We start from the raw sequence: 16,628 nt of genomic DNA on the forward strand, positions 1-16,628 counted from the left end.
TATAGATATAAAATTTTCTTCTCATTTTGATGGGGTCATTATAGTTAATATTAAAATACAATTTTGAAAAGTATATCGAAGTACAAGTGATAAGTATTTGAGAACTTAAATGAAAATTTTAGAATCAGGTGAATGGTTAGATGGCTGGTGGTTATTTCGCTACCTGTTCTGAAGGCAAAGTTTGCAATTTTGCAAGTGTCCTAAAACCAAGTATGATCTTGTATTCTTAAGTGTGTTGGAGAGCAGAAGCATTGCTATGATTTGCAGACAGAATCCCTTATCCTAGATATGTTTATACAGACAGTATGTCTTAGCACCTTCTGCATCCCAGGAGTACAGGGCACATCCCGGGACCTCAAAATTCACTTTTTTCACAGTCAGGCCCCTAAGTGCTGCCATGAATATCTCAGTTTCATTGGTTGAATTCTAATAGCAAGGTTATGGTAAATTTTAGTTGATGAGCTGGACCTTGTAGATAAGAAATACTGGCTTTCAGGGAATATATATATATATATATATATATATATATATATATATATATATATATACACACACACACACGCACACACACACACACATATATGCTGATTAACACAACATAGTAAATCAACTACAATTAAAAAAAGAGTACTGGCTTTCAATATTTAAGATTTAATTTCCAAATTTTCAAGCCATGCATACGTAAGAGAATTTCTAGAAAATCTACCTGAAATTGTAAGTGAAATCCACATAAGACATTTAAGTGGAAAAAGAGATCGTTTATAAACGACATTTTAAGTTAAAATGACTAGACAGTTTGTACTGAAATAAATTACAGATGATCAAAAATGGAAGTTTGTTATTTGGCAACTTTAAAGTGAATACTTTCAGTCAACAAACGCAGCCCTGAAACAGACATCTTCACGTGTACATATTAATAGACATAAACTTTTGGCTACTGTTACATATCCATTAAAATGGTCATAATATATGGCATCTCTAATTTGGAAAGCAATTTCAGATTCTTAGCCAAAAAAAGAATCTCACTTGAACTTTACTTTTCTGGGCTGTCCATATATCAGAGAGATGTGGTCATTGAAACTCTAAAGGATATTTGTTTCTTTTAATAGCATAGCAGAAAATTAATGGCATGGGGGAGGGTGAAGTGACAACTTAACTTGATGCTTGATAGCTGTTTACTTACCATTGTGTGCCCAGATTTCAGTGTCCTGTAAAAGAAAGGGAAATAAAGAAACCACAGCATTCATATGGCTTTTAGGGAACTTGAGACACATGGAAGAAAGTGCTTCGAAGGCTATTGAAATATTTACAAAACAAATCATTTACATTTAACTTTTGTAGTTGTAAAACCCAGAGTGCCTATAAAGACAGAGCCAACTTTAGTTATAAGAAATATTTCGGCATCAAAATGGTTAATAGTATTATAGCTTCAAAAGAGCCTATTGGCTCACCCTCAAGGATGCCCTGCAGTTGTTGTTAAAGTCATCAGATGAAGCTAGCCTTCTCAGCTAGCCTTTAGATTTGTCTGCTAACAGTAAAAATACTATAATAAATCGGTAACATATGTTGCCAGGCAAGGAAAAGTGATATAAATAAAGAGACTAGGAGGCCCAAACCAAGTACAATGTGAAAAGAATTTAACTTTCAATCTATTGTTGGCTAATTACCATTTGAAAAGTAATTTGAAAGTGTTACTGTTATTTGCTTATCTTCTACCTCATTTTTCTTTTTTTCTCTTCAGATTGCATTCTTACCCAAATACTCTTCGTGATTGCCTGCTTTGCGGCTTTGGGGTAAGTCCCAGTTTTCCACAACCTTAAGAAAAAAAAAATGCATAACATAAAAGATGCCAAAAAGACTTATGTGTCCTGATGTGCGGGTTTTGTGAAATATACACGGGTTCGTTGGAGTTGGGGAGGGGTTGGAGGGGGGGTAATGAAATAAAGAGAAAGGGTTTGTTTCTGCAAAGATCAAGAGTGTGTGAAAGTGTGCATTGCAAACGAGTCTCCCATCAGGAAAGCCACCTCTGGAATGGAAATGACAAAGCTTGGAACACACACTATCAATTATTTTCACTAGCATTTAAAATATAGAAAACAAAATCTGCTTTGGGAATTGACTGAATATTTTATTTAGCTTTTTTATTGAGACATCCTTTGAAAAATGGCATAATATAAATAGTTTTACAAAGCAACAATATAATCAATCTCTAAACTAGAATATAAATCAAGGATTTCATTAACTGCTGGTAGCCAGTTTAAATTGTAGTCTTGTCTATAATGTCTATCTATCTATGTATGTCCAAGTTATATTAAAAACCTTTAAATGGCTTTGTAATATCAGCTACATCTAGCTATTATAATAATTAATGGTACTGTTTTATAAATCAATACATGTATTCTTGATAAATTCATATCCAGTTAATGGTGTAATTTAAATAAAAAATTAATGTAATAAAGGACATACAGAAACGGGCAGGAAATCTTTAAAGGTTAAGAGACAAATTTGTCTAAATTCATTTTTAACCTGTTTTGAAAAAGTTTGTATTTAAAATCAGCTGAGATGGACCTTGTTTCTGTGAAGCTAATCTTGCCATGTCTGTTGGTATCTAGTTTTGAATTTGGAAGATATTTTCTTCTTTTAATTGCTAAGTTTTAATTACCTATTTATGATACTGTGGGATGTTTAACCACCATTGTACTCTTTTGTAGTTATTGAATACTCTTCAGAAAAACAGAACAAAACAAACTAAAAACCTCAAGCTAGTCATTTATTTTCAATGCATGAATGAAATGTAAATGCTTTATATTTTTTTTATATATCACTAAATGAACTGAGCTGAAAATCTCCAAAGCTATATACAAATTTTATTTTGTGGGGGGAAAAGGGACTGATTTGTTCAATGAATTTGCATGTGTTTTTACTGCTTCCACTGAATGAACATCCTAGGAATTTTAGAAAGAAAAGAAAAATGCACTGAAGAGTTCGAAATGTATCTTAACGCTGCACACGGGTGGAGAAACAGTCTACCAAAAGAAGAGTGTATTTCTGTTCTAATTTTAAAAACACATACCGAAGGCATATTGAGGAATAACAAGATTTAGAAAAACAACTGAATGTTATAATGTGATCAAATACCATCTTAAATCTTTCCAAATAAAATTTCATTCCGTTTATAGAGTAAGCATTTTACACAAAATATCTTTCAGAATTATGCAGACCAGTCTGCCCTGCCATTCTCCGTGACATGGTGCAGAAATGTTACTTTAATCCACTGAGCTTTTTCTGACATTTTTCTTAACATTGCTGAGCCTTATTTAGAGCAGCCAAGGAGATGTGTGCAGTTTCCTTTGACACTGATGGGTGTTTCAAAATGTTACAGGAGAAGGTGGTGTGGAGGGGGAGTGGGGAGAAAAGAAAAGGTTTGCTGCTAGTCACTTCATCAATAGAGCTACAGGAGCAATTACTGTTTGTTAAAAGTTTCCATTTCCAATGAAGCTAAATTTTAAAGAAGCCCCATCCTTTTAGAAGAGCTGCTGCTTGGAAGAGAAGGGAAGAGAACGCACATTAGTGATTACACGTTAAAGTCTACGCGAGTCCTGGAACCATTTAAAATGTATTGTGTTTTTAGACGAAACCTACAGCAAAACCACTCCTGAGAGGCTTAATTTAGGTTTTATAGGAAGAACATAAAAAAGACCAGGTTACAGCTACACGCTGAAATATGGGGTGCATTTTAAATATCTTCATTTAAAAACGTATGTTTATTTCCTCTCCTGGGATCACTAACATGGGTCTCGACAGAGAAAGCGAGGACATGCTACATTCTTAAAAATTATCTGGTAAAGGGATCACATTCCAAGACAGGTCGGAGCATTTTTATGACTCCAGATAACCTCTTAATTATGTCACTGCCTTCCACTTGTTAATTGGGGACATTCAACACGGTTAACCCGCGAGTGGGTTGCCTTTAGAAGACTAACTTATTATTATTATTATTAAGAATTAGAAACTCATTTTATTCTTATCATCATATTATTGCACATATGATTTCAGCACTGCTAAAAACTTACCTGCTTTAAATACAAAGCACCAAAGACCAGGTCCAGATGCCCGGAACAGTGTTGTTAATTACCTCAAACTGGGCAGCCCACGAAAAGCTCTAAGGGATAGATCATTTTACTTCTTCTGTTTCCCCACCCCTGCTGTCTCCCCGACCTCTCCCACAATTCCTCTTTGAACCCTTTTTAGGTGTCTTCTGCAGCCACCAACGTCTGAGATACTCAGAGATTCTTTCAGAGAACAAAGTGTAAGTGGAGTAAATAAAATCCCGTTTCACTGTTGCTTTATCAACTCTCCTAGGCAGTCTTCCTGCCAGCCGACCTGCGCTGTGAAGACCCATAAAATTATGCAATACTGACTTCTTTGGAGGTTCTCTAATCAGATAATGGCCGGTGTTAGGAAGGGAAGGGCCCAGGGCAACATTGCTGGCACTTAACACAGGGCTTGGTCGTTACCTGTCTGCAAGACACCAATAAACAGCTGATTACTATCCTATAAGGAGCCAGTATTTTACACTTACCCTAGTTATTTCTCCCTCCTTTCTTTGCAACTTCTTATAACAGCAAGTATTTGTCAAGAAGACCTATGCACAGTACCCTCACAGGCCCCCTTAAAAATAAGAATTTTCTTAGCGTGAAATGATGCCTTTATATGAAATGGTGAGAATCATTTTGGCTTTCTCCAAGAGCAAAGATTTGATGACTTTAAAGTCCAAATCTTTCAGATGTGGAGTCTCCCAGACACCATCCCCCACTCTCCTGTCCCCTTTTCTCCTCTGTGACAGGTTCACAGGCTGCAACCAACAGGGGTTTTAAAATGCAAATATTTATATTTGAGCTCTGGCAATAACAGAGTCATTTTGCTTCCTCTGTTAGCCTGTGATAATTGATGCTTCATACCTGGAACTACGTCTCATTTCTCTCTTTACACATGAAGATATTATATACATAAAAGATAATTTATGGAAAGGAGACAGCCATTTGAAATAATAATCCTAAATTTGACCGTATAATCTTTTAAGGCTTTAAGAGTCAGAGATGCAGATTTCTACACTTTTGGAGAAAAACTTGATTGCAGTGGGGAGATCTGTGCCTTTTCAAAACGCCTATTGAATTTGAATGCCTGCGTGGTCAAAAAAAAAGAGAGGGAGAAAAGGAAGGCAGGAGAGAAAAGGGGGTGAGTTTTATGTGTGCTTTAAATGAAAGGATTCCACCACATGCTCAGACTTCTTGTTACAATTTGATCGACTTTCTCTTTATTATATCTGAATATGATGTTTTTAGTAACCAATGCGAATGGCAAAACAGGGAGTCTTATAAATAAAATGCCTTCTCTTGCCTGCGGTCCTCTTCTTAGAATGAACAGCACTATAGCCAGAAGAACTGGACCCTCGTTTCACAACCTCATACAAAAGCCAGGCAATTCTGGAGCCAAACAAACAAAGGGGGTGTAAGCGATTTCATTTATTTTGATAATCCTGCCCCTGCACGGGGAGCCTTTCGCGGTCTTTGTCAAAGTGAATGACAACAATTTGGCCAACTCTCTCTGAGCTGCACTCAACAGTGACAGGCAAATTATCAGAGGCCCTGCACTTCTTATTATCAGAGGAGAAGCCATCAGGGGGACGCATGGAGGATACCTCTCCCTTGTCACTATTTGTCAGTGGGACAAGGGCCACTGCTATGGGTAGCTGACAGGTAATTTCAACAATAACAATTACTCCTATTACTGGTGTCATAAACAATTCGCCCAAGGCGTGACAATAGCAAAGCTTTATAATTCAATGCCATATAAATAAATGCCAGCAGGTAACAAGTAATTTAGCTCCAATCAAGCCTTCACCCCGGCATTAATATTGTTATTGCCAGAAAATGGAAAATTGAAAAAATTCAATATGTTAATGAATTAAGAGGGGTTCAAGGGCTAGACAAGAGGGGTTGGAAAAGGGAAACCAAAATTATTATCGGATCATATTGGGTGCCGCCCTGGGGGCCAAACAGCAGAATAATTACTCTCAGATAAGAAGAGGACCAGGAGTACTGTTTGCCTTGGACTTCAGACCCGGGCAAAACGTGACACATCCTTTCAAAAATCCGCCTCTCTCCAATTTCTGAAGAATGTAAGTAGAAATATGAGAATGCGTAGATAGTGGAGCATCTCACTGGCCTTTTTTTTCCTCCTCCTGAAATATTTTATCAGAAACAGGCACCAGCACCAGAGGAACCTTTTTGTCTGTTTAAGAAAATCACAACCGCACCTGCTTCCTTTACTTTGTCTCATAATGAAACTATTTTTAATCAGCCTGTGTGTATCTGGGCTGAAGGTAAAGCTGAGCACCTCTCTTTGCTCTCCAGCTGTTCACCTTTTGGAAGGAGACCCGAGGATACCATCCAGTCTTCCTCTGTAAAACTTCCTGATCAGACGAATTTGCAATTTCAGTATTTGTCCAGCAAGACAATGTGCTATCGAGGTGACAGCAGTAAAAGAATTTGAAAATCTCTAATTAGGGGAGCTGCGGAGCAATTAACGCATGTCAAATTTCACTTCATCAAGTGCCACTCTAATTGTCCCTCTAAAAATTAATGGATTTTTTTTTCCTTTTTGGGGGTGTGTGTGTGTGTGTGTGTGTCCCCTTAAGGCAATGTTGATTCAAATCTGCTCAAGATGCAGTGTTGCACAGCTAAGCATCTTCTTGATTACAACCCGCCGCACTTCTAACTGGGCTCATTCTCACTGCCACGGATACTCTGTCAACAGTCAAATTACACCACGCTGATAACAATGCATAATGGTGTTCCTCCTCCGAGGCCCCTGGCAGGAGATGGGGGTTCATAAAAATGTGAGGTTTTCTTCTTAACTGTCTCTAAAGGAAGTTTGTATGACCAGGTCACTAGCCAGGCGTTAATTTTATTTTATTTTTTTTTAACGAATGCGTTAATTTCAAGACAAGGAGTGACATGATGGAATAGGAAAATACTTCATTGAAAAAAAAAACCAGAAGGATGAGGAACTGAAAATATCTGTGGCCAAAGTTTTGCTTAAACACTTTGCTCGAAGACATTTTCAAGAGCACTATTCTTGGTTCAATACCAGGGTTTTTTTTTTTTTTTCCCTTTACTTATGGGCTGTAAACATTGGAAGCCTCTCTTGAACAGACAGTATTTAGATTATGAGAGAAGTTTGTATAGCTGCCACATTTGCCAGAATCCTCAAAACATCACAGGACACGGAAGATAAATGACCTTTTTTTTTTTTTTTTAGGTTAAGACAGAATATTCCAGATAAATGTTGATTCATTTTAACTGTTTTTTTTAATCCCAGTTGCTTGTTACAGATCTGACGTACCCGAGTCATCAGCCCATGTCAGGACTAGTTCTCACTGGAAAAGGAAAGAAACACAGTGATAAGATGAATTGATGATGTTCCATCTTGTTAATGATCATTGAGATTTTATATTTCTAAAACATGATCCGATCCAGCACAAAACTGGGGAAATTAAACAAAATGCTAAATGTCTCTCTTTGCAGATTCTTCAGGGAGAGAAAAGCGTTCCCATGGATGACCTCTCCATTTTCTCATCATGTAAGTAGATTTTTTGGTTATATGTTTTCTTTCATTTGATTTATTCAGTCAACAATTAAATTCACAGAATATATACTTTACTTCTTTTTTTTAAACTCACAGGTTGAGTCCAGCTTTTTATTCACTGACAACTAACTCAAACATCTAAAACTTGACATTCTGAGGTCTGTATTTCTGAATATCAGAAATTCCTTCCTTCTCATAAGGCTCCACCCCAGCGTGCTCTTAAGTGGTCTAGTTCAAACAAAAGAACATGACATCCCCTTTCAACTAGCAAATGTGAAATTCTCTTAAAGTCGACTGCGGTGGGGGCTCCCTGGAAGTTCTGCCATTAGGTTCACACAAATTGAATTATTTTCATCCTTCTTAAATATCATTCTTCCAACTTTATTGCTTTATAAATATAGCAATACTAGGTTGAGAGTTTTGTGGCTTATTTACAAATAAAAGTATCTCGATAAAAAACAAAAAACAAAAAACAACCAAGTTTGGTATACTTTCGAAAGACAAAAACCTGGAACGCTCTCACATGAAAACATTACGAAAGGATTGTAAAGGGAAAATTAAAGGGAGAAAACTTGATTATATAATGCAATCCAGCAGTAATCAATTTTACCTTCAATATCTTGCTTTTGTTTTCAAAATGCTAAATAAACAATACATAATGCATCCCTCATCAGCCAAACCATGGAGGCTCTGTGCTCAAATAACAGGAAACATATTCAATTTTCCTAACAGAAGACAGTTCATTAAGCTGTGCCACATCAAATAAAACTTTAATTTCTCCAGCATCAGAGTCGCAATGAAAGCAATTGAAGAAGATGAGCCATATGGTACTTCTATCAGCAAACACATATTGCTCATTCCCCCAAAGTTTTCTAATTCTGCTCCCCAGACCTGCGTAATATAGATAATGTGCTCCGAGAGCAGCAACCATGAGCTATCTAGTGTACACTTCTAATACTGTATTTAATGGGAAATAATGAATCATAAAAGCCTAGAGAAGACGGCTTTTGCTACCCTAAATCTCAGCTGTAATTTCATTGTTCTGTGCCTAAGATGCTGTTTGCCCTTTCCAAACAACAGCAGTTGAACATAATTATGCTGCTGCAAACCTGGACTTGAAAAAGCATCCCTTAGAGCACCAAGTTTCTATTAACTCCTGAAAGTCTGACTTTAATGACGCACCAACGCAGACGTGGAGATAACCAAGCCTGTGTCATTTTAACCTCCCCTGCTCCCCCAGAAGCCTTTTCTCCTTCTTCACTTTGGTCAGATTGCTCAGGGCCTTTATAGTCCCTCCTTCATCCCCTGCTCCCCAGCCCCCACTGCCCCCCATCCATGCAACAGGAGTGGCATGATTAAAAATGAGGCGATTTTCTTGTTATTAGCAAATGTGACATTTGCCTGATGAAATGCACATAAAATGAGAAAGCTACACGGCACTCCGAAGATCTGTCTTCGCTCCAATCCAAGCTACCAAGATGAAATAATTTAGGTAAAGGAAATTTCGAGATCGTCCTACTTTGCTAGGGCAGAATGCTAGGATTGGATTCCAAATGAAAGAACCAAATACTGCTGAGCTTTTCGAGAGACAGTATTTTGACACATGTGAAGTGTCTAGTGTTTCATCTCTCACCTTAACTGCTTTGTTTATTAACCTAAACACTCTACATAAGCTCAGATGCGGCAGTTTCCCTGTCACGGGTCCAGCCACTCTTCTGGCAAGATCTTGGGGCTGGGGTTTCATTCCTTTTTAGAGACAAATGTTTCCTTTTTTTTTCCCCCTCCAAATAGGTTAATGATTTTAGCTTTTCCATTTTTAAAGCTCATCAAATCGATATTTTCCCACCACAATGCTAATTTAGAACACCATCAAATCACGCCGCGGATACATATTGAAAACATATTTTAATGGTTTTGTTTGTTTTGGCATCATAGGAACCAAGGACGATTAAATTAAAAAGAGACTTTTAAAAGTTAGAGATTGCCTTTTTAAAGCTTATTAAAAGCAGCATGTTACATGCCTGTCTCTGAATTAGCTCTAACACACTGAATTGCCCTCATTAAAACTAGTTGTTTGGGCGCTGCTCTGTGATGGTTCAAACCCTTTCTCAGAGCCGATTCTTCCTACTTCCTAACGTGACGTCTCTTTTCATTTAAATTTACAAAAGGAAAAAAAAAAAAAATCATCGGGCCAGTGGAAGAAACCGTCACCTAAAACGTGACCCAGCACAGCGAGACAGCAATAGTAAACCATGAAAAGACCAACAGGTAAAATAACTAGAGTAACATCTCAAACATACTCAGGGAAAAGAGAAAAAAAAATCACAACCACCCTACAGAAGCAGTCCATTGATTATATTTCATGAATGCCTTAAAACAAATGTTTAAACAGTTTTCTGAAACAGGGCAGAAAAACCCCTGCATGCTCCACTGGTTTGCAATGACAATGGCCTATTGCAATGTAAAACACGCTGGAGAATAAAAAGGTGCTTTTTGTTACCATTTTATCAAAGCTGTTCATCTTCGAGCTTGCAGGCAGCCTTTTGCTGGAATTGCAGATATTTCTCTGTCCGGGCTCCTTTGTTTGTGCATCTCATTTGCATATATTTATCTCCAGCTGAGGGTGCTTTCTGCTCATTAAGGCCTCCCTGCACATTTCACAAGCCAGCTGCTAAGAGGGATGTCACCTGTGGTGACTGAGAAAAGAGGGGTGAAAAACTAAATTCTTCATAAAAAGGAAATCTTCTGAGCCTCTTCCCCTATAAATGGGCACCATTTGTGTTAAACAGCCTCTTGTCATGATAGATGCCTCCCGAGGTCAGGGGTTAAAGTTGATTTGAAGGTCAGCAGTAAAACAACAGACAAACCAGACACCAAACTGGTTCCTTAGCTGTCGGTGGGAGCCGTGGTACAAACAGGTCTTGAACCTTTTTCAACCTCTAATAAAACAGGGGATGGATCTGAAGTGGATCAACCAGGCCCCTGAGGCAGCAGCACAGAAAAACACAAATAATATCAATCTCAGGCAACCACAGGAAACAATGGGGCATTTCTCCCTGCGACATGCAGGGTGCCATTGTTTCAAGGGCTGGGGAATTAATTCCACTTATTTATTTAAGGCGTGTCAACTCACTGCCTAAACCTGTTTCAGTGTCAAGATGAATAAAACTTTTATGGCTCATAAAATAGTGCCATTCATCTCAATGTTCTTTGTGGTGCGTGTGTTTTTTTTTTTTTTCCCCTTTCTGGCATACTGAGCTCGGCCTCTTCTCCTAAATGGTTACATCTGAACTGTTGCTCCGATCCACACCATATTAGAGAAAAAAATGATTTCACTGGCAAATGGATCTCAACCAGAGATGACACAGAAAAAGCATTTTAGCTGCCCTGTAATAGTCCCCAAATTCCTCCTAAATACTCCTCGTGCACTGGCCTCTGTTTCGAGCGTGCATTATTTACAAAGCAGAAGGTTGGTTATTTTAGAGTTCAAAAAACAAGAGCAAGAAAAAGTTAGCTTTCTAGACCACTGTGCATTTCATTTGACTTTAGAAATGCAGACTTGTTAGGGTCCCCCTTTTCATTCATCACTTTTTGCCCAAGTCTTCGCTGCTGTATAGTTGGTTTGCACCGATGTAATAATTCAAATACCTCCTTTACCTCTGCTGCTTTGAATTTTATGTTTGATTTGCAACATAAAATGCCAAACATAAATGGAAAAGAAAATGCCTTTCGGTGGATTTTGTATTATAAATTTTTTCAAAGTTCAGTTGTAGAATCCATTTTACTTTTGATTTCCAGCTTATGACTTTAATAATAATATAATACAAACAAGTGAACATTTAGGAAGTGCCACACATGGTGTTAAGCACTTGCATTTTCTCATATGCAATTATTAGTGATAAGTCAATCCAAGTCATATACACCCATTTAGAATGGGCTATAATCGTTATATTCTTCATTACCCAGAACATAGCCTAGAAAACAAAAAATCCCAATTAAACCACCATCATCAGACTAGCTGCTGCTTTAACAGGTAACATTGTGGGAACCTGGTCGCTTTCAATTAAAACACATAAAGAGAAGCAAATCCATGGTATTTTCCGAATTCTCCCATCTTGGGTTAAGTCACGACGTCACAGCTCTTTGCTCTGTCTCGATGAAAATTGATTTGTGGCTGATCCACTTACTGTGTGTCCCAGTTGCTTTGTTTCTAAGATCTCCAGTGACTACTGTAGCCTTTACTTTTGATACCAGATTATTTCTAATTTAGTCAGCCGGCAGGTCAGTTTTTCCACAGGAACTCAAGCTTTTCCAGCAAGTAGATTCTTTGAGAATAGCCCAAACAGAAATTGTGCTTCCGAAAATTTTCACCTTGTGTAAAGTTGCGGTCTTGGGAAAGAGGGCTTCGGGTTTTGGGTGCCAAGCCCCACTTACGATTCAACTGCTCTTTATTTCCCATTTGAACTGGTGTTCTGCCTAGAAGTGGTCCATTTGCCGAGCAGCCCTGCTTGAAAATGGAATTACTTTCAAGTGGCCACCAGACCCTGAGAAAAATATTTCAACTCAAAATTGATTAGGTTTTGGTAATCTATGGCAATGTGTTCCCATTTAAGCATGGAGCAGGCGATCTTTCTTCTAGAACCCATTATGATTTAAAAAATGCAAGATGTCTTGCTTTACCCATGGGGTTCAACTTGTGGTTGGAAGAAATTTTCCAACTTATTAAATGTCGTTTAGATCCTTGTCTCTTTGCAGACCCTCTGCCTCCCCAAAGCATTTTATAGCTCCCTCTGTATCTGACTAGTCAATTGGCTTTCAGCTGGTCTCCCCACTCCCACCCACCCCAACTGAGACCCTCCAAGTAACTAGAGCAAAAACACAGTGTCCTCCCCCCCCAAGTCTGCACCCATATCTCTCGTTTTTCTTTCGCTCTAATCTAATCACTAATTCTTAAAGCTTGGCCAAATAGTTAAAAATGTTAAGTGCTAGCGAGGCCCTCTCCCTCCCCCTCATATCTGTCTCTGTTTATGGATTGGGCCCCATTTCCTCCTCTTCTCCTTCAGTCCGGGGTCTTCAGGTCAGAACACTGTAAATACACACAGCTCTGGCCCAACCCATAAATCTGAGCAAAGGGCAGGCTTATATATTCAGATAAGCGCCGGTGGGGGCAGGGGTGTGGAAGGATGGAGAGCCAGCAGAATCTGAGGCTCTGTGGCCCTGTTCAGAGAAGAGAACTGAAAGGAAGAGAATCTTGAGTAGGAAAGGAAAAAAGATTTTCGTCTCGAAACATCTCTCCTCATTTCTAAGGCCTGAGGTTGGCACTGCCTTTTTAAAAATTAAAAAAAAAATTTTTTTAACTTTTTTCATGTAGCTTATACTCACATCCTTTCTGAACATATCTTAGAGGCAATTAAATGAAGCAATATATTTCCAATATTTCCAATTATTTCCAATGTCCTTTCTTCTTCCTAAGTCTATTGGTTTGTGCGCTGAACATTGTATATGTGGGGTGGTGTGTGTGTATGTGTGTGAGAGAGAGAGATGTGAATTATTAGAATCCTTTTACCAGAAATTCTATTCTACTCTAATTTTTCAAACCTAAGGTCTTTGGCTAAATAACCATGCTGTTAGTCACCACCTTGAATCCCCAAATAAAATATGTCTGAAGGAGTTAGGAGTGACAAAGTGATAAATTCATGCTTACATGTCCTTCCTTTGAAGCTTCGACTTCATTTCCAAGTTCACGTCTTTTCTGTTGGATTTTTAGACCTCAGAGTCTTCTGTGACTCCTGAAAAACCATCCTTCTTGGGAGATGTGTCCTTTGTGAACACACATACTGTCGCAATGGAAAATCTTGAGCAAAGCAGCCACGGCTGAGAACAGACTTTCCCCCATTCCTCCGCCCTGTGTCTGCCTTAGAGGCGACGAACCACACCGCAAATTTGCCTTAGTCATTGAAGACGCTGGGAAATGTGGCACTGGCTTTGTTTTCAATCCATATTTTGTATTTTATCATGTATATATACAGAATTTTAATCTAATTTCTCTAGGCTATTCTTTTGGCAAATAGAGAACTGATTTTTGTTTTGTTTTGTTTTTAAGGTTAATTCACGTTCCTCAAAAGGAGCTTCTTGGGTTGAAAAATGAGTGAAAATTCCACGTAGGTAAGAGGATTTTATGGGGAAAACTGCCAAAAGAGTAATTGGGCTGGCTGCCCACAGAGTTTTCCACATTCTAGCCTCACCTTCCACAAATCCCTTACATGGTAATAATAGTAACAGTGAGTACCGTTTATTGAGCACTTACTTTTGGAAAGCAACATACTAGGGGCTTCAGCTACATATTCATTTTGATCCTTACAACAACGTGGCAAATCAAGTATTGCTGTCTCCATTTATAAATAAAAGGCTCTGGTTGGAAAAGTGAAGAAACATCTCCCAGAACATACGTTTCAGCTCAGAATTTGAACGTGGAGTCTGGCTCAAGAACTCTCTCCTCTAAGCTGCCTCTCATGGGTTCTGTGCCTTCAGGATGTGGGACTTGGGTGCAATGGTGTCTATTTCGCAGAACATTCGGGGTCTGGGTTGACTTCCTCCCGCCCACCCCTCTGCTGAAACCTAGTTCCGGCATTTTCTCCAACAGCCTTCTGGGGTCACGGCCTGGCTCTCACAGGCCTCGTTGATTTCTGTGAATTCATTGATTCCTCACCAGACCTGCTTCTTCTCTGTGGTCTGCGTGGTGTATCCTAGGAGAATCGCCTGCTCTGACCTGTAATTCAAGCTCCAGGCTCCAGCTGCCTTGACTGTCTCCCTTCCCCCCTACCGTGACCATCCACCGGCCGGGGAGGGGCGGTGACACGTGCAGGGGGCGTTACTGTCCCACCAGTTGGGTTTGAATCCTGCCTCCCCTGTTTACTAGCCGTGCAGCGTTGGACAGGGTGCTTTCCTCCTCTGTGCCTTGATTTGCTTTTTTTTTTTTTAATTGAAGTATAGTTGGTTTACAATGTTGTGTTAATTTCAGGTGTACAGCATAGTGATTCAGTCATACATATATATGTGTATTCCTTTCCATATTCTTTTTTGTTATAGGTTATTATAAGATATTGAATATAGTTCCCTGTGCTGTACAGTAGGATCTTGTTGTTTATCTATTTTATATATAGTAATGTGTATCTGCAAATCTCGAACTCCCTGTTTATCCCTCCACTCTCCTCCTTCCCCTCTGGTAACCATAAGTTTGTTTTCTATGTCTATGAGTCTGTCTCTGTTTTGTAAATAAGTTCATCTGTGGCCTTTCCCCCACTTAGATTCCACACATAAGTGTTATCAAATGGTTTTTCTTTCTCTTTCTGCCTTACTTCAATTAGAATGACGATCTCCAGGTCCATCCATGTTGCTGCAAATGGCACTATTTTATTCTTTGTTTTTTTTAAATTGAAGTACTGAAGTTGATTTACAATATTGTGTTAATTTCTGGGGTACAGTATAGTGATTCATTTATACATATATATATATTCCTTTTTGTATTCTTTTTCATCATAATGCTGTGCCTTGATTTTCTCATCTGTAAAATGGGGTCTGAAATACTACTTGTTTCAGAAGGTAGCCTAGTTCAGACTCCTGGTACTGCTTGACAGGACTGTTACAATGGCCTTCAGCTGGTTTCTCTCCCATCTATAATGCAGCCTCCTTGCTTCACCATAGTTATTATTATAAAACAATAACCATGATACTCTCCTGCTTCAAAATCTTTCAAGTCTCTTTGTTGCCCTCAAGCCTACCTATTGGGTTGGACAAAGGCCTTCAGAGTCCCCTGCCAACTGGCCTTCCCAGGGTCATTTTTGACCATGTCCCCCCAAGCAATTTGCACTCTGGCAGCAAAAAATTATACATGTGATGTGCTTTTGTGCCTCCAGACTTTTGCCTGTGCTGTGCCCCCTACCAGGAATACCCTTTCCTTTCCATCCTCATCTAGTGATGGACACTTACCCTGTATGGCTCAGTTCAAAAGTCACCTATTTTTTAGTGTGGCATAAATCATGTCGGTCACTTGTGTTGTGTATTCCTCTGTTTTAGAACCTGACATGTTGAATAGTAACCATATGCACTGTCATTATATGCATGGTAAATGCGAGGTGGTGGACTCCTCTGGGCAGTGACTGTGTGTTTTTCAACTTGATGTCTTTTGTCCTAGGACCTCACAAATAGTGGAAGACCCCCAAATTTAGATTAATATATAAAACGCCACTCCTCACTCTTAAAAAATGACTTCAAGTAAATGTGATTCAAATGCCTATCACGCTGTTAACTAGTTGAATTAACTCTCGTTAGCTTAAGATGAGAAAGGCTTGTTAAAAATTAAATAAAAAACTCAAGCGTAATTGTATTGTTCTTAGAGTGTCCAGAATGAAGCCGTCATGTTTTTTCCTAGTACGCATGGTAAATGTTACATTTTTCTGACACCTGAAGAAAGTCTGATAATGGAAATTCTTTAGAGTATCAGTGAGGTCTCTATATTTGATACAGTTCTTTAGGAAAGGAGCCAGTTTTTCCCTTATCTGCCTTTACTCTAAGCATAGTATTTCATGGGCAGCAGGATATTAGTGACTACGACCACAGGCGTGGGAGTAAGAGTGCCTGGGTTTAAATCCTTGAGCTGAAACCTGCCAGCTGCGGAACTGTTGGGAACAATTCTCTCAGAGCTTGTTCTCTCACCTGTAAAATGGACATCATAGTCACATGTACCACCAACGATGGTTGTGAGCATCCAATGAGTTAGCACATCTAAGCACTTAGATGGACGCCTGACTTACAGTAAATGCTCAGTGAGTATGTCCTGGTTCTCAGTTCGTGTTTACAAGAGAGGCGTGCCTGGGATCCTGGGAGAAGGCCTAGGGCTGTTTCCTCACCAGGGAACAGCACGAGAGCCAGGAGCACCTGGAGAGATGATGAGTTGGCCTGTTCACCCGTGCAAGGAC

At 39.0% G+C, this 16,628-nt stretch overlaps 1 long non-coding RNA gene across 3 annotated transcripts in view; it reads left to right on the forward strand.

The window, feature by feature from the left end:
* The first annotated feature begins 1,214 nt into the window (after positions 1-1,214).
* Positions 1,215-16,628, forward strand: part of LOC116669013 — a 456,094-nt gene continuing 440,680 nt past the window's right edge. For all 3 annotated transcript variants that reach the window (XR_004326383.1, XR_004326384.1, XR_004326385.1), the window contains exons 1-3: positions 1,215-1,793; positions 7,590-7,644; positions 13,754-13,815. This is a non-coding gene — a long non-coding RNA (uncharacterized LOC116669013). The remainder of the gene's footprint in view (positions 1,794-7,589; positions 7,645-13,753; positions 13,816-16,628) is intronic.

The sequence above is a fragment of the Camelus ferus genome, chromosome 15 (genome assembly GCF_009834535.1).
Source record: "Camelus ferus isolate YT-003-E chromosome 15, BCGSAC_Cfer_1.0, whole genome shotgun sequence".
Lineage (NCBI taxonomy): Eukaryota > Metazoa > Chordata > Mammalia > Artiodactyla > Camelidae > Camelus > Camelus ferus.